This window comes from Chelonia mydas, chromosome 25, assembly GCF_015237465.2.
Source record: "Chelonia mydas isolate rCheMyd1 chromosome 25, rCheMyd1.pri.v2, whole genome shotgun sequence".
NCBI classification, from domain to species: Eukaryota; Metazoa; Chordata; order Testudines; family Cheloniidae; genus Chelonia; species Chelonia mydas.
In genome coordinates, this window is record NC_057858.1 from 1,817,150 (window position 1) to 1,836,307 (window position 19,158).

The window sequence follows — 19,158 nt, forward strand, 5'->3', positions numbered from 1 at the left end:
CCTCCAATTTGTCTAGGTCCTTCTGTATCCTATCCCTGCCCTCCAGCGTATCTACCACTCCTCCCAGTTTAGTATCATCCGCAAATTTGCTGAGAGTGCAATCCACACCATCCTCCAGATCATTTATGAAGATATTGAACAAAACCGGCCCCAGGACCGAACCCTGGGGCACTCCACTTGACACCGGCTGCCAACTAGACATGGAGCCATTGATCACTAAGATATGGAGCCATTGATCACTATAGATCAGGGGTAGATCAGGGGTGGGCAAACTTCTTGGCCTGAGGGCCGCATTGGGTTTCTGAAATTGTATGGAGGGCAGGTTAGGGGAGGCTGTGCCTCCCCAAACAGCCAGGCGTGGCCTGGCCCCCATCCCATCCAAAACACCCCCTGCTTCTCACCCCCTGACAGCCGCCCCGGGATTCCTGCCCCATCCAACCCCCCCTGTTCCCTGACGGCCCCCCCAGGGACCCCTGCCCCATCCACCCCCCCTGCTCTCGCTTCCCTGACCGCCCCCGGACCCCCCACCCCTAACCGGATGTGGCCCATAGTTTGCCCACCTCTGGGGTAGATTAATGCTTCAAACCCCAGGATTCTAGCTGCATCACAGAGATAAAAGTGTAATGGACGGTTCTCCACTTCAGGAAGGAGAGTTTGAATAATTCAGATGAACAGTGAGTTGGAAGTGAATGTGCAATGGGCTGGGGGCTCCCTGGAAGGAAGCCGAGATGAAAGGAACAGCATTGCTACAATATTCATAGTGCTCGGCAAAGGCAGAAGTGCCTGGAATAAGGTTTGTTGCATCAGCTGTTCTCTGGAGACCTCTCTGCCTAGAGTTTCTACAAAGCTGTGGCTGCCATGAGGTAGGTAGGAAACTTGCCTGGGCACCAGCGCTGACGTTAGTGCAGAGAAGAGAATATTATGGGATCAGACTTGGGAGCGTCTCTTGCATGGATTTGGAAAGCTGTATCACAGGGGACACTGAATAGTTCCGATTGCACAGTGGTTTCCAGTCCAAGTCCCCAGTTTCATTCACCTTCATAAAACTTTCACCTCTCAGGCTGCAATTTTCCAGACTTGGTTTGGGAAAGCACGAGAAGAAATGGTTAAAAACAGAATAAATAAAAACCGCTTGCCTCCTTTGAAGAGGCCTGCAGCTGAGACGCCTGCGGTTTGGATGCTGGTATTTGGCTTGGAAGTAGCCCTCACTGAGCAATAGCACACAGCTTTGCTCTGGAGCAAATTGCCTTTGATCAGACTGAGCAATGAGTGAATTCAGATCGCCTACTGACCATGCTCAGTGCATTTTTGCCACCTCTGGTAAGGGCGGATCTGGGGAAGGACAGTGAAGTTTGCTGTATAATGATCTGGCTAATCACCTATATGGCTGAATAGGGGAGGGTAATGGGGCTGAGGGAGAGTATTAGAATCATAGAATCACAGACTATTAGGGTTGGAAGAGACCTCAGGAGGTCATCTAGTCCAATCCCCTGCTAAAAGCAGGACCAATCCCCAACTAAATCATCCCAGCCAGGGCTTTGTCAAGCCTGACCTTAAAAACTTCTAAGGAAGGAGATTCCACCACCTCCCTAGGTAACGCATTCCAGTGTTTCACCACCCTCCTAGTGAAATAGTGTTTCCTAATATCCAACCTAAACCTCCCCCACTGCGACTTGAGACCATTGCTTCTTGTTCTGTCACCACTGAGAACAGCCAAGCTCCATCCTCTTTGGAATCCCCCTTCAGGTAGTTCATAAAATAATAGAATATCAGGGTTGGAAGGGACCTCAGGAGGTCATTTAGTCCAACCCCCTGCTCAAAGCAGGACCAATACCCAATTTTTGCCCCAGATCCCAAATGGCCCCCTCAAGGATTGAACTCACAACCCTGGGTTTAGCAAGCCAATGCTCAAACCACTGAGCTATCCCTCCCCCCAAACCCCAGTTGAAGGCAGCTATCAAATCATCCCTCACTCTTCTCTTCTGCAGACTAAATAAACCCAGTTCCCTCAACCTTTCCTCGTAAGTCATGTGCCCCAGAAAATGCCCCCTGATCATTTTCATTGCCCTCCAGATGAGGCCTCACCAATGTTGAATAGAGGGGATCAATCACATCCCTCGATCTGCTGGCAATGCCCCTACTTATACAGCCCAAAATGCCATTGGTCTTCTTGGCAACAAGGGCACACTGTTGACTCATATCCAGCTTCTCGTCCACTGTCACCCCTAGGTCCTTTTCTGCAGAACTGCTGCCGAGCCATTCGGTCCCTAGTCTGTAGCGGTGCATTGGATTCTTCCCTCCTAAGTGCAGGACTCTGCACTTGTCCTTGTTGAACCTCATCAGATTTCTTTTGGCCCAATCCTCAAATTTGTCTAGGTCACACTGGACCCTATCCCTATCCTCCTTTGACTTCAGAAGGGCCAAGATTTCACCCCTCAAGTTTAAAAATGTCTTGGGAGGGCAGCGCAAGTGTCCAGAGAGAAACGGTGTCTTTCCCCAAGCCCCAGGCATTCTGCTCTCCTAGGATTAGGAGTTCAAATGCCTTCCTAGAGACAGGCCCCCCAGCCGCCCCCAGACACAGCACATAGTGTGCTGCCAGCAGCCGCCAAGAGCAGGAACTCCTGCAGCCACCCCCATTGCTGCGTCCGCGTCACAGACGGATCCCTGTGGAGATCCGGGGGGAAGGTCCCTGGGAATTGATGCTCTCTGAGAAGTTTGTCCAGTCTGGCTGTTGACCTCCGATCCGTCCAGTGCTGCCTGAGGACTCTGCGCTGTGCAGTGACGCAGCCACACTACGTGGGACGAGCCTGGCGCGGTGGAAGCAGTGGCTAGGAAAGAGCCTCTGTCCCCATGTGAATCGTCCTGGTGAGGGTTTGCTGTTGCCTCTGCCAAAGCCGCTCAGCGAAGCAGCTGCTGCTCCCCAGGCTCACCTGCTCTGTCGGTCCCAGCGCTCAGCAGGGCTTCCCCATGCGCCGGGGAGCCGTTCGCAAATGGCGCTGGATAGCAAAACGCTGCTGAATCCTGAGAGACTGCAGGAGGGATCATGGGAGTTTGATGCTGAGTCCTACAATGCCCTTAGACACCTGTCGGCACCCACAATCCACTGCGAAAAGCACCCAGAATGCACAGAGCCTAGCAGCACCACTTTGCCCCTAGGATTCCCACCCCATGCACTGCGCCGTGTACGGATACAGCGCTGCCCTGGGTAGAGAGAACGCAGCGGGGGGCTAGCACGTCAGGTTTGGGTGTGTCTGTACCATTATCCTCGTGTCAAGCAGACCAGGTCAACCTTCTCATGTGAGCAAGACCCAGCTTGCAGGATGCCATGAAGACATCTGAGGAGTCGCAGCAAACATTAGGTCTCAATTTGGGCAACTCCAACAAATTAAACCAACCAGCAGTGCTCTGAGTGCTACTGCCATGCCTTGGGCGGGGCCTGGTAGCTTCTGGGCCTGCCGCGGGGCTCTCTCTGAGATGACTGGAGAGTGGAGCCGTTCTCTCTGGGTCTCTCCCCTGGAGGTAGAGGCTGGAGCAAAGTTGAGATGGTGACAACTGGCACAGGTACAGATCTTGGCCAGGGTGCAAACTCGTGGTGCTAGTGGCACCAGGGAAAAGCCAGCTAATTTCCTCCTGGCACTGAGAGAACCAGAGGGAGAGGAGCTGGAAGAATGTGCCCAACATGAAGGGACCTGGAAGGTTGGAGCTGGAGCTGGCTGTCCCGGTGGCAGGAGAGAACCCCAAAGGAATCTGAAGCAGTTTTGGGGGCTGACACTTGAGCGTCTCTACACGTCTCTACACTAAGCAAAAAGATATTGCACCAACCATTGGTGTCACTGCCTTCAGCATGCAGTGACTGTGCACTGCCTGTGCAGAGTGTGTACACTGCCTGTGCACTGCCTGTGCAGTTCCTGTGCAGAGTGTGTACACTGCCTGTGCACGGCCTGTGCAGTGTGTACACTGCCTGTGCAGTTCCTGTGCAGAGTGTGTACACTGCCTGTGCACGGCCTGTGCAGTGTGTACACTGCCTGTGCAGTTCCTGTGCACGGCCTGTGCAGTGTGTACACTGCCTGTGCAGTTCCTGTGCACGGCCTGTGCAGAGTGTGTACACTGCCTGTGCATTGCCTGTGCAGTTCCTGTGCAGAGTGTGTACACTGCCTGTGCACGGCCTGTGCAGAGTGTGTACACTGCCTGTGCATTGTCTGTGCAATGCCATGCAGTGCCTGTGCAGTGCCTGTGCAGTGTTTTGCACTCACACACCTCTGCCAGCTGTGGCATTTTCCCAGAGCTGACTGGGCTGTAGCCTGTTGGCAGCATCGGCTGCACGCCTGGTGCTGCCTCTAACAGCTCTATGGGAGGCAAAATGCAATCATTGCTCCTGAACTGGATCAGCTGGTCCTTCCGCTTGTACCCAGCCTGCAGGGCCTCCCCTTGGAACTGATCTCCAAAACCTTATCCCCAGCAACAATCTTGGGCACTGTGGGCTGGGCGGTTCCAGAGACCTGGGCTTCTCTGCCCAAGCAGTGTAGCCATATGGCCATTGGTAGCTCCTGCCAAGAGACCCATGGGAACTGGGTTAGGGCAGGACACAGTGTCTCTCCCTGGGGCAGGAGGCTGGCAGAGAGCCCCTGTCCCCAGGCAGGGCTTAGCATGGGTTTGGTGTGGTGCTGGGGACCAGCCTGGTGGTTCTCTCGGGGTGGGATGTTGCTTGTCATGGGATAAGAGGGAAGGTTCTCTCATGGATCAGTAACTAGTTAAAAGATAGGAACAAAGGGTAGAAATAAATGGTCAGTTTTCAGGATGGAGAGAGGTAAATAGTGGTGTCCCCCAGGGGTCTGTACTGGGCCCAGTCCTATTCAACATATTCATAAATAATCTGGAAAAAGGGGTAAACAGTGAGGTGGCAAAATTTGTATATGATACAAAATCACTAAAGATAGTTAAATCCCAGGCAGACTGTAAAGAGCTACAGAAGGATCTCTCAAAACTGGGTGACTGTTCAGCAAAATGGCAGATGAAATTCAAGGTTGATAAATGCAAAGTAATGCCCATTGGAAAACATCATCCCAACTAGACAGACAAAATGCTGGGGTCTAAATTAGCTGTTACCACTCAAGGAAGATCTTGGAGTCATTGTGGAGAGTTCTCTGAAATCTTCCACTCAGTGTGCAGCGGCAGACAAAAAAGCGAACAGAATGTTGGGAATCATTAAGAAAGGGATAGATAATAAGACAGAAAATATCATGTTGCCTCTATATAAATCCATGGTATGCCCACATCTTGAATACTGCATTCAGATGTGTTCACCCCATCTCAAAAAAGAGATATTGGACTTGGAAACGGTTCAAAAAAGAACAACAAAAATGATTAGGGGTATGGAACGGATTCCATATGAGGAAAGTTTAATAAGACTGGGACTTTTCAGCTTGGAAAAGAGACGACTAAGGGGCAATATGATAGAGGTCTATAAAATCATGACTGGTGTAGAGAAAGTAAGTAAGGAAGTGTTATTCACTCCTTCTCATAACCCAAGAAATAGGGGTCACCAAATTAAATTAATAGGCTGCAGGTTTAAAACAAACTAAAGAAAGTATTTTTTCACACAACGCACAGTCAACCTGTGGAACTCCTTGCCAAAGGATGTTGTGAAGGCCAAGACTATAACAGGGTTCAAAAAAGAACTAGATAAGTTCATGGAGAATGAGTCCATCAATGGGTATTGGCCATTATGGGAAGGGATGGTGTCCCTAGCCTCTGTTTGCCAGAAGCTGGGAATGAGTGACAGGGAATGGATCACTTGATGATTACCTGTTCTGTTCATTCCCTCTGGGGCACCTGGCATTGGCCACTGTCGGAGGACAGGACACTGGGCTAGATGGACCTTTGGTCTGACCCAGTCTGGCCGTTCGTATGTTCGGTTCTTGTGCGTGTTGTTTGTTTGCTGGGAGCCCTCTGGCACTAGCTGGAATTGCTGTTCTGGTAGCGGGGAGCAATTCCAATGCAGCCTGACCTCTGTTTCCTCGTTAAAGGGAGTTGCCTCCAGCAGAAGGTCAGTGCCCTGAAGTGGCCACACAGCAAACTCCTCCATTCCTCACTCCCGCCTTCCAGTCCCCAGAAGTATATAGTATGTATAAGTAGGATGTATAAGTAGGGGCATTGCCAGCAGATCGAGGGACGTGATCGTTCCCCTCTATTCGACATTGATGAGGCCTCATCTGGAGTACTGTGTCCAGTTTTGGGCCCACACTACAAGAAGGATGTGGAAAAATTGGAGAGAGTCCAGCGAAGGGCAACAAAAATTATTAGGGGACTGGAATACATGACTTATGAGGAGAGGCTGAGGGAACTGGGGATGTTTAGTCTTCAGAAGAGAAGAATGAGGGGGGATTTGATAGCTGCTTTCAACTACCTGAAAGGGGGTTCCAAAGAGGATGGATCTAGACTGTTCTGAGTGGTAGCAGATGACAGAATGAGGAGTAATGGTCTCAAGTTGCAGTGGGGGAGGTTTAGGTTGGATATTAGGAAAAACTTTTTCACTAGGAGGGTGGTGAAACACTGGAATGCGTTACCTAGGGAGGTGGTGGAATCTCCTTCCTTAGATATTTTTAAGGTCAGGCTTGACAAAGCCCTGGCTGGGATGATTTAATTGGGGATCGGTCCTGCTTTGAGCAGGGGGTTGGACTAGATGACCTCCTGAGGTCCCTTCCAACCCTGATATTCTATGATTCTATGATTCTAAGAGCCAGGAGCTGAGGGGGGAGATGTGGGTTCTGTGCAATCAAAGCTATTTCCTGCGAGATCTTGGTTCACGTTTAATGCTCTGCAGCTGGGACTTGCCATTAGGCAATCACAAAGAACCACAGGCACATTCGATAGTCTGGTGCCTCCCGCTCCACGGGCATGGACCCACCTCCCCATCCACAGCCCTTCCCCACCTGCAGCTCTCCCGTAGTCCCTTAAAGTGCCAGGGACATTACTGGGGGGTGGGGGCTCGCTGACCAGGTCCAAAGGCAGGAAGGGGAAGGAAGCTGGAGGCCACCTGGCACCCCAATGAATACCCTGTCTGCCCTCCCTTTCCTTCAAGACTCATGCTGACCAAATGGACCCTCCCTCAGCATCCTGCACCCCTGGCATAAGCACCCATGACCCCAAGCAGCAGCTTCCAAACCCTCCTATACCTGTCCCCATCGCAACTCTGCCTCCTCAGCTGCCAGGTCCCTCCTATGACCCCATCCCCTGCACCATCCCCTAATAACCCACCGCCTGCCTCCAGCTTGTCTTTGGGGGCTTCCCACTGCATTATGTCTCTCAGTGCTCTTCAGCACTGGCCCCTTGCACTCCTACCCTGAATGAGTGTAAGGAAAATGCCAGCATCCTGTTACTGAGCCCTGGAAGGGGTTTGAAGGAACTGGCCATTTTTCCTGGGAGAAGTGACCAGGCTGGATTCCCCGTAACTCCAGGGGAATGTTGCCAATGCTGCAGATGAAGCATTAGCAGCTGGCTAGTGAAAGGAGATTCCTGGAAAATTCCTTCAATCCGAGAAATGAGCTTCTGCTTCTGGAATTGTTCACAGAGCCCAGGACCCCCGATTCAGGCCCTGTTCTGCGGGAGGGGCATTTCTCTTTGCTGTGCATTGGTGTAGACAGATTGTCCCACTAGCACCCCCAGGAATCAACCGGAACCCCCTTGTCCTGTACAGCTGTTTGCTCCACAAACCCATTGTCTGCCCATGCCAGCCTCCAAATGCTCACTGTAAGCTGCTGTGGCTTGGGTCCATTTCATACTCCCCTCCTGTTTGCCCAGCATCCCTGTCCCAGTTCCCTGGTCTCTCCTCCCCTACTCCAGTTCTAGGCAGTACAGACCAGTGAGAGTTTGTGACACCATTTGCCCTGCCACCTAGGGTATCTCATAATGATTTGCTGTTATATCTCTCAACTTGTGTTGCCCACAATCTGCCCACCAGCATGACGGTCACACCCTGAGTGTCTGTGTATAGCAGCAACCGTGGTCCAGCAGTTTTGATTCCAGCAGCCCGTCAGCAACACAACAGCCACACTCTGGCTTCCAGCAGCCTTGGTTACTAACTGCAGGGTGACCACAGCACACTTCCAGTCCCAGATTTCCCCAAAAAACATGTGTTCTGCACTGTCCGCACTCTCCTGGACAGTTCAGATATTACAGATCAGTTGCCCTTATAAGGGGTCAATATACAATAGTTTGCTACTTTAATTGGAGTTACCAAACCATTCAGTTTAAACACAACACCAGATTAGTTTTGATTTTAAAAGAAAACAAGTTTATTTAACTACAAAGAGAGAGATTTTAAGTGAGGACATGTATAAGGTATTAAAGTCAGAAATGGTTACAAGAAAAATAAAGAGAAAACTCTTTCTAGGCTTAACAAACTAGACTTGGTTCAAGGTAAAATCTTTACCACATGTTCCCAGCAACAGGACTGACCAAATTCTCTGGTCGGAACCCCTCCCAAAGTCCGGGTCCTTTGTCTTCTTCAGTGAAAGAGAGAGAGGGAGACTGGGGTGTTTTGCCCCTCACTTTTATAGTCCAGTCCCCATCTGAAGTGGATTCTTCTGAAGATTAACCCCAAAGCAAAGTGTAATCAAGCAGTAAAGGCAACGTGGAGTCTGGGGTGAAGTTGCCCCCATGCTCTTTCTTCTCCCCTGCATATGCTGAAATGCAGATTTGCCTTGTCTCCCCCTTGTTGTCTCAAGGACCCGGTTTACTACTTATATGTAAATTGAGGTAAACACACATTCCTTTGCTTAAGATAGACCTGCTTAACCATTCCTGCTTACTCAGGGCTACATGGGTTTGAACATGTGCTACTGACACCATACAGAAGGAATTCATATATTTACATATAATGTTGCTGCATTTCCTCATGATATTATTGTGCAGTGAGTTTTCAAATGATACCTCACAAGGCATATTGGGTAGAAAGATTATTACACTAGCATGGAGGGTGTGAATAGAGGGGTGCATTCGGTCACACCCATACTGTGCTGGTGAGCACGCACTCACAGGTGCTCTTCCATTGCCTCCCATGAAGAAGCACTCCTCAGCGTAAGGGTTGCACAATCTGGCCCAAGGCAATTTTCAAATGTTCCTAACTTGTCAATTCCAACTGGCTTCATTCAGCCGGCCAGAGGCTGCCCAGAGCCCACCACGAGATCTGGCTCCACTCCAAATTTCAACTTTCAAACTTCAGCCATTTTTTTGCTGTGACCCTCTTCCTCTTCAAACCGTAGTCACCAGGTTTTGTCACTCGCCTCACTCAGGAATGGCCTCCTGAGCTCTGCTCAAACCACGTTTCTTTTGTGCTTTTTAGCTCGGATTTATTCCCAGCTTTCCTGGCACTGCATTGACTTCAGCTCCTGCCTTACATGGACCCACTGAAGTGTGAACTTTTCAAAGACAAGGCGGGGGAGGTGATATCTGTGATTGGACCAACTTCTGCTGGGAAAAGAGATGAGCTTTTGAGCTCCATAGAGCTTTTTCAGTTAGAAGAGCCCTGAGAAGCTCAACAGCTTGTCTCTCATTCAAAGAGCCAGTCAAAGCTATTCCCCCACCCGCCTTGTCTCACTAATCTCCAGGGACCAACACAGCTACACCACCACTGCAAGCAACATTTTCAAAACCACTCAAGTGACTTAGGAGCTTATGTCCCATTGACTTCTCAGGCTCCTACATAGGGTGACCAGGTAGTAAGTGTGAAAAATCGGGATGGGGATGGGGAGCAATAGGCGCCCATATAAGACAAAGCCCCGAATATTGTGATTGTCTCTATAAAATCAGGACATCTGGTCACTCTACTCCTACATCATGTAGGCCCAGATCCCCCCTTGCTTTCAATGGGAGTTAAGGCCCAGATCCTCAAAGGTATTTAGACACCTAGGTGCTTTTGAAGACTTCACCCAGCATCTCTGTTCAGTTCCAGAGGTACTTTCCATTCCTTACGCTCCTCACTTCATGCCTGTCTGTGCCTGCTGGCACGTCTCTTGCTTCATGTCTCTTTCATCACGGGCCTTTCTGGGACAGTCTCTGCAGATATTTCCAAGTGTAGGACACTTAGGCCCCGATTCAGCAAAGCACTTTGGTACATGCTTACCATTAAGCAAGTGAGTCATCTCGTCCCTGTTCAACAAAGCATTTAAGCGTGTGTTTGGATTTAATGTAAGTGGTTTGCTGTGTCGGCGCCTTATTTCTCTAGTGCTCAGAACCGCATTTCCCACAGCCCAGCTTTTGCCCTAGTTGCTCACTGGTTCTGCTAAATGCATTTATGGAATGCACTCTCTCTAGAGCTGTTGCTTTTTGATGAATCCACACAAGCTGCTGCTTTATTTTCTGTCTGATTTTTCCGGGGGTTATGTGCTGTGTAGCAGGTTCTGAGGCTGCCCATTGCTTGTGTTAACATTCAGTCTGGATCTCTTCGCAATCACCTCTCGGAACAGAGAATGTCAAAAGCACAAACAATTCTGTTCTTCATCAGAGAGTTTGTCATTTCTTCCAGACCCTGGGTTTTCCTCGGAGTGTTCAGCTCTGTTTCCCACTAACCGATTGTCTCATTTAGTGGTTGGATTCACAGATCAGGGAGGAGCCCTGCCTGATCATTTGACCACTCTGTTATTGTTTAATAGAAAATGAACTTTTAAAGTTGCCACAGGAAATGAAAAGCCCCACAGACTTGCGTTGGCCAGCACCAGGTAAAAACCCGAATAAAATGCAGTTAAAACAAAGCCAAACAGGTTTTAACACCAAACAAATGCACCTCAGAGAACCTAAGGCCCTGTAATTTCCTCATGGAACGTGTCACATTGCTGAGAATCACGCCTTCAAAACCAACCCATTGCCATGTGAACAGAGACAAACGGTCTCCAAGGGAAGAAACCAGGGGCAGCATTTACATGAAGACAGTGAAAATGGTTCAACACCCACCTGCCGAACATCCCCAGGCAAACGGTCCCCACCCAAAGAGGAAGGGAAGCAGAGGGGCCCAAGGAAATGCCCACAAACCAGTGCCCCTGAGTCAAATGATTTCCTTTCTCATGATCATCCAGCCTTCACATCACACAGGTCTCCCCAGCAGGGGTCAAGGGACTTCAAACAGTCCTGGACCTACTTCCCAAAAACAGGGCTGCCATAGGGCTGGGCAGGGCCCCTCTTCTGCATCGGACAGCGCTGGCTGAGGCATGCGATTGAGGCCAAGAAGAGCTGGGTTCAATTCCAAGCTCTGCCCCAGACTCCCTGGGTGATGTGGGGAAAGTGACCTTCTCACTCTGTGGCTCTGCGGTGGAGACCCCACTTCCTAGGGCAGGTCACTTCTTGGATAGTTACCTGGTGCTCAGACACTACGGAGAGTGGGGCTGAGGATGCACCTGGAGAGGTGGGAGCATCCCCCAGAATGGAATGGTTACAGTGTGAGTCTGTCTTCCCAATCCCTCCTGCACAGTAACCTTCCCTGGACAGCAGCTGGGCCTGCTCCTCCCCACATGCACCCAGTTTTCCTTCACAGGTGCAAAGCCCCCAAGTGCAGAGTGCTCCATGGTTCTGGTGCTTCACCAGCCCCCCAGTGGCCGATGCCCTAAAAACAGCCAGGCAGTGACTGCACAAACAACACAGGGTGGCCCCATTATGGACCCGAGGGTCACCCTGTCCCACTGGATGCAGTGTTTGCCTCCTTGCCATGGACTGTTCCCCCACCTCCTGAGCCATAGGCTATCCAAACAACTGCTGCTTTAACATGGGCTTTAGGCTTCAAATAGGGAATCCCCAGTTTTCATGCCAGTAAGTCCAACTCAAGGGCATTGCAGGAACAATTCAGCAGACAATGCTCCATTGAGTCCACTCTGGGATAATTAGTGGGGCCAACATTTCACCTTTCCTGCTACCCCGCACACGTCATTCCCCACAGCAGCCCAGCTCAGGGCAGGGAATGAGTTCCATGGCAAGGAGGCAGACATTGTAACCAACAGCATGGGGTGACCCTGGGGTCAGTAATGTAATCACCCAGCCCCCCCAAAACCCACCACCCAAAGGCCCCCAGACCCACATTCCCCCCAAACCCACCACCTCCAGCATCCCAAAACCCACTGCTGGCAACCAGGAATCTCCCTATCACAACCTAATCCGTCTAGTGGCACCTGACTGATAGACACCCCCCCATATGTCTATGGTGCCATCAAGCATCATATTCCCTTTGACAGAGCAGGAGAGACACAAACACCCTCAAACCCTCCACATTCCCCTCATATTTCTTGGCTCTTCTCCCTGTTCATTTTTGCTCCACCTGCTGCTGAATACAGTCCCTGGGTGTGAAAAAGGGCCCCAGTCTTAGCTCTGGTGTCCCCTAGAACAATGATGCCACCTACATGAGCAAGGATTCAAGAGACTGTTCCCCTAATGTGTCTGCAGTCCAACACTGCAGCATTGTGCAAGCTATCTAATCTCCATTCATACCCAGCCCTTTCTTCCTCTTAGGTGCTGTTATGCTGGCAGGTGTTAATAGCTGTGTGACAGGGTCCTTGGGGTGCAACCTGGGCTGTGGGACTGCTGAGTCCTCTGTCCCGTCAACCTGAGCTCCCTCTCACCCTGGGATGCTGTTGCCAAGCTACAAACCACTGGCAGGTACTGCACTTACACAGACATCCACAAGCAGGGACACACCCAGCTGAGTTAGATGAGTGCTTCTTCCAACCACTCATGAACCATCAACTGAGAGGCTCCAGTCAATTCGCCCCAGCTGCCCAGCCTTGCACCCCAGAACTGTACTGTCTTGCCCTGGTCAGAAGCCTGAGCAGTGTAAATCCATTACCCATCTGCCCCTCCCTCGATGTGGAGAGGACACACACTAGCCTTTGTAAACTGAGCTGAGATTTCCCAAGCACTTCAACTGAAAGACACTGTTTTAGGTAACATATAAAACAGATTCATTATCTACAGACAGATAGATTTTAAGTAATTGTAAGTAGTGAATATAGAGATCAAAGTTGGCTACCTAAGAAATAAAAGTAAATTCGCAGTCTGAGTTCTATAAACTAAACAGGATTTGAATCAAGCATTGTCTCATCCTGATAGATGGTAGAGACAGGTCACAGATCTTCAATACATAGGCTGGAACTGCCTTCCAGCCCGGGACCACCCTCCCACAGTTCCAAGTCTGTGTCCTCTAGCTGTGTTTCCAGGTGTTGAGTTGTTTGGGGGAGTGAGGACAAATCCTGATGTCACTTCCCCTCTTTTATATTTTTTTCCAGCTTGCTGGAAAGATCTTTTGCTATGACGTGGGTCAAACATTCTCCATTGTCTACATGCTCACTCTGAGAAGTCTTCTGGGATGGTTGTTAGGAGAGTGGATTCCCTTTAATGGGCCATTGGCACATCTGGCCACCTCATAGTTGTACCTCAAAGGCTAGTTGTGGGTGTTTTTTTCAAAATCACAACATATTTCAGTAACACACACATGGCAAGACTTCATAACTCCACATACAGTGATAGCACATACAATCCAATAGGATATTAATGTTCAACAGATCCAGACTTTTAAAATGTTACCTCACAAGGCATACTTTGTTTGAAACATATAATTATATGATGGTGATGAATATGGTGGTTCCAGGGTGCTGCTTTGAGGTACAGAGTGTCACAAGATGCCATCAAAGAGATCTTTACTCTACAGTCAGTCACAGACCTGGTTAAAGCTGATGGATGTGCTAAGCACCCTTCTTTCAGGTTAAATGGAAGAAGCAATTAAATGCCCCTTTATGTAGTGATATCTGGAAATTGTAGGAGGGTACCACCCAAGGTACAGGGCCACATGGCAAAGCCTGATCAGGATAAGCGGAGTGGTCTGAGTGGTTCCCTTGTGACTGGTTGTAAATGCGGAGGTAGGGGACTGTTTGGCAAGCTGTGTATGTTGAGGAAAAAGCCAGCAGACATCACCAGCATGGCCCTGAGATGGAGCACAAAAATAGAGGGGCTTGGGACACACTGCCTGGCCAGAGGTCAACCCGCTGCCCCAGGTTGGAACCCCCTCCTGCACCCAAGCAGCTTCCAAGAGCACACTCCCCCTCCTGCACTCCAACCCCCTGCTCCAGCCTGGAGCCCCTTCCTGCACCCTGAACCCCTCATTTATGGCCCCACCCTGAAGCCTGCACCCCCAGCTGGAGCCCTCACCCTCTCCTGCATCCCGACCCCCTGCCCCAGCCCAGTGAAAGTGAGGTGAGGGTGGGAGGGAGGCTGAAGTGAGGGCAGGGCCTCAGAGAAGGGGTGGGGCAGGGGTGGGGCCTCAGGGAAGGGGTGGTGCAAGGGTATTCGGTTTTGTGCAATTAGAAAATTGGCAACCCTAGTTGGTGACCCTGAGCTCAAGCCGGCCAGTGGCCAGGGGTGGCGCTGAGGCCAGCAGGGGGAGGAGGGGCCGGCAGGGCGGACAGCAGCTTGGCCTGGTGCTGGGGCCGGCTTGCTGCTAGGGTTGCCAGGCATCCGGTTTTCGATAGCTGACCCAGGCTGCTAAAAGCCCGGTTGGCCACAGCAGGGCAGGCAGGCTCCGTGCCCAGCTCCGCGTGGCTCCCAGGAAGTGGCTGACATGTCCCTCGGGCTCCTAAGCAGAGGGGCAGACACTGCCCCTGCCCACAGGCGCCACCCCGAGAGCTGACTCTGCCGTTCCCATTGGCCAGGAACCATGGCCAATGGGAGCTGCGGGGATGGCGCCTGCGGGTGGGTGCAGCATGTGGAGCCCACTGGCCACCCCTCCACCTAGGAGCCTGAGGGACATGCTGCCACAATATCTGCAATTAACTGTTGTCGGATTCTTTTCCGATTTCCTCCACCCTTCTCATTATGGTTGTGTAAGACAGTTGCAGCCCTTTTATTTGCTTTAGGATTGCATTTTTGTTATTGAAATCAGCATACAGGATTTCTGCAGAAGTCACAAACACTCTTTAACAATCTCTTTGTCAGTAAATGCCTTTTTATGTCTTGCAAAAATCCATGCGATTTTGAAAGATGCCTGTCAAACATTCTGCAACAGACCTCGATCTCTGTATTATTTTTTGCTGGCCTTTTAGTGAAGCAGCAAGTTGTTCAATTTTACTTTTTCTTAGGTTACTTTCAGGTGGGTAATTTTCGCTGAAATTTGCATGCACTGTTGCATAATGGCATTCTAAATTGCTGCGCTTAAAAGCAGAACATGTCTGCTGACAAATTAAACAAACAGGCTTCATGCATGTTTCATTAAGCACAAAGAAAAACTCATCAGTCCACTTTTCTTGAAACTTTTGGTTTTCATCTTCCAAAGCATGTACCTGTCTCTTTTTTTTGGCTGGCTCTGGGAGGGGGCTCAGGGCTAGGGCAGGGGCTTGGGGTGCAGGAGGGGATATGGGGGGCTGGCCCCGGGAGGCTGCAGGTTGGGTGGTGGAAGAGAAATGCTGGTCCAGCATAGCTGGGCCTGCTGTACTCATGCTACTCCTGGTCTTAATGCTGCAGAGCCATTCAGAACCTGCCCATTGAAGGGGACAGCCCCGGCCTCATGCCACACCCAGAAGGGGCCAATGCACCCCTGTGGCCCCTGGGGGTGGCACATGGCTCTGCACACTGCCACTCTCTGCAGGCACCACCCCTACAACTCCCATTGGCAACAGTTCCCCATTCCCGGCCAATGGGAGCTGCAGAGACGGTGCTTGCAGACAGGAGCAGCGCTCGGAGACCTCTGCTCACCCTTTCCCCCACCCCCGGGGCCGTGGGGGTGCACTGGCCACTTCTGGGAGTGGTGTGGGGCCGGGGCAGGGGCAGGCAGGGAGTCTGCCTTAGCGGCAGCCCCACTACACTGCCAGAGATCGTTGGAGATCGCGATCGACAGGGAGCCGCACTTAGGGTCGATGGGAGCTGCCACTGGCTTGTGGGCCTTGCAGTGAAGAACACTGCTTTACACTGTACTGCTGTGACAGCCCCTCAAGCCCCCTCCAGCACACATACAGGTAGGGACACACCCAGCTGCAACTGGGGAAAGGGAAAAAACGTGATCCGGGTAACTATAGGCCTGTTAGTTTGACATCTGTAGTATGCAAGGTCTTGGAAAAAATTTTGAAGGAGAAAGTAGTTAAGGACATCGAGGTCAATGGTAAATGGGACAAAATACAACATGGCTTTACAAAAGGTAGATCATGCCAAACCAACCTGATCTCCTTCTTTGAGAAAGTAACAGTTTTTTTAGACAAAGGAAACGCAGTGGATCTAATTTACCTAGATTTCAGTAAGGCGTTTAATATGGTGCCACATGGGGAATTATTAGTTAAATTGGAAAAGATGGGGATCAATACGAAAACTGAAAGGTGGATAAGGAATTGGTTAAAGGGGAGACTACAATGGGTCCTACTGAAAGGTGAACTGTCAGGCTGGAGGGAGGTTACCAGTGGAGTTCCTCAAGGGTCGGTTTTGGGACCAATCTTATTTAATCTTTTTATTACTGACCTCGGCACAAAAAGTGGGAGTGTGCTAATAAAGTTTGTGGATGATACAAAGCTGGGAGGTATTGCCAATTTAGAGAAGGACAGGGATATCATACAGGAGGATCTGGATGACCTTGTAAACTGGAGTAATAGTAATAGGATGAAATGTAATAGTGAGAAGTGTAAGGTCATGCATTTAGGGATTAATAACAAGAATTTTAGTTATAAACTGGGGACGCATCAATTAGAAGTAACGGAGGAGGAGAAGGACCTTGGAGTATTGGTTGATCATAGGATGACTATGAGCCGCCAATGTGATATGGCCATGAAAAAAGCTAATGCGGTCTTGGGATGCATCAGGGGAGGTATTTCCAGTAGGGATAAGGAGGTTTTAGTACGGTTATACAAGGCACTGGTGAGACCTCACCTGGAATACTGTGTGCAGTTCTGGTCTCCCATGTTTAAGAAGGATGAATTCAAACTGGAACAGGTACAGAGAAGGGCTACTAGGAAGATCCGAGGAATGGAAAACTTGTCTTATGAAAGGAGACTCAAGGAGCTTGGCTTGTTTAGCCTAACTAAAAGAAGGTTGAGGGGAGATATGATTGCTCTCTATAAATATATCAAAGGGATAAATACCGGAGAGGGAGAGGAATTATTTAAGCTCAGTACCAATGTGGACACAAGAACAAATGGTTATAAACTGGCCACCAGGAAATTTAGACTTGAAATTAGACGAAGGTTTCTAACCATCAGAGGAGTGAAGTTTTGGAATAGCCTTCCAAGGGAAGCAGTGGAGGCAAAAGATCTATCTGGCTTTAAGATTAAACTTGATAAGTTCATGGAGGAGATGGTATGATGGGATAACATGGTTTTGGTAATTAAACATTCATGGTAAATAGGACCAATGGTCTGTGATGGGATATTGGATGGGGTGGGATCTGAGTTACCCAGGAAAGAATTTTCTATAGTATCTGGCTGGTGAATCTTGCCCATATGCTCAGGGTTTAGCTGATCGCCATATTTGGGGTTGGGAAGGAATTTTCCTCCAGGGCAGATTGGAAGAGGCCCTGGAGGTTTTTTGCCTTCCTCTGTAGCATGGGGCACGGGTCACTTGCTGGAGGATTCTCTGCTCCTTGAAGTCTTTAAACCGTGATTTGAGGACTTCAATAGCTCAGACATAGGTGAGAGGTTTTTCGCAGTAGTGGTGGGTGAAATTCTGTGGCCTGTGTTGTGCAGGAGGTCAGACTAGATGATCATAATGGTCCCTTCTGACCTTAGTATCTATAAATCTATGAACTACACACATGCTGAGATCAGCTCTCCATGGGAAGACTCACCAAACGCACCTCCCAGTTTCTAAGGCATGCACCCCCTCTGGAGTGTAAACCCAAAATTATACCATCTTGCGCTGCACAGAGAACTGTACAGCGTAAGCTCGTGAAATTCGCCCCCTCCCTCAATGTGGAGGAAGATATGCAACAGCTTTCTGCCCCAAGTTATGATTTCCACACACCGCGGGTATTTTGGCTGGAGCCTTTCTATTGTTGATTCATGCAGTGCCTGGCAGAGCATTCATGAACATAGCTGGGTGTGGCTCCTGCCTGTGGATGTTTGTGTTGGGGCAAGCGTGGAGGGTTTTGAAGCTTGTAACAGCACTACAGCATGAGAGGGAACCCAGATTGGTAAAACAGAGGTCTCAACTGTACTCCAGTTCCAGGTGGCACTCCAGGGGGGACCCATCACAATCACAACATGTGGGAAGAGCTTTGCGGCTGCTACAGGGGCTGGACAGGGCCCAGAATTTGGGAGGCACAATGGGAGTCTAGAGCCACTTTTGCCCTTAAGCCACTGGGCTATGCCTCCTGCATTGCCACCAGGGCCTGTATGCTGCTGCTACCCACTGCATCTGGGGCCTTCTGGCGCTGCTAATCCACCTCCTGAAGGGACTGAATTCCCAGGCTGTTTGGCTAGAAAACAGTCTCTCTGTGGAAGCCAATAGACTGTTTTTATCTTCACCTGGGCAAGACACCTCTGGCAAACTCTCAGCCACTGGTGTTGGATTCCTGACAGATGTGCGAGAGCTTGTCCTTCATCCCTGCACTACAGATCATGTGAGAAGGACACACCTTCACTCCAGGGCAAGAATTGCAGTCTGGCAACATTCCTTGTTCTGACCAACTCCCAGGTAGAAACCAGAGCCTTGGATTTTGCTTCTCTAAGGCTGTTTTCTTGTGGGAGGAGGATGAAGCATAGTGAGTGGAAACGGGAGTCTCGTGGGAAGAAAGTGTATACAGGCTAGTCCTTCCTGACTTGGTTACTCTAGTAACTGTATCCATAGTGATGGAGCTCAGTCACCTTGATAGTTAAAACATATTACAAACCATCTTAAAGCTGGGCACAATCTCCAGGTAAGGGGCTTTTCCACACACATTAATGACAGTTTTCAGAGTAGCAGCTGTGTTAGTCTGTATTCGCAAAAAGAAAAGGAGTACTTGTGGCACCTTAGAGAGCACAAGTACTCCTTTTCTTTTTATTATTGACAGTGAGTCACTCAGATACTGCGGTAATGGGGACTACATAAGTAGTGTTGTCCCATTGGCCCGAGCGGTTAGCCAATACTTGGGGCTTTGCAGGACTGTTTCCCTTAGGAAGTGATATGATGATGAGTCAGGTCATTCTTTGGTGCAATCCTATTTATTTA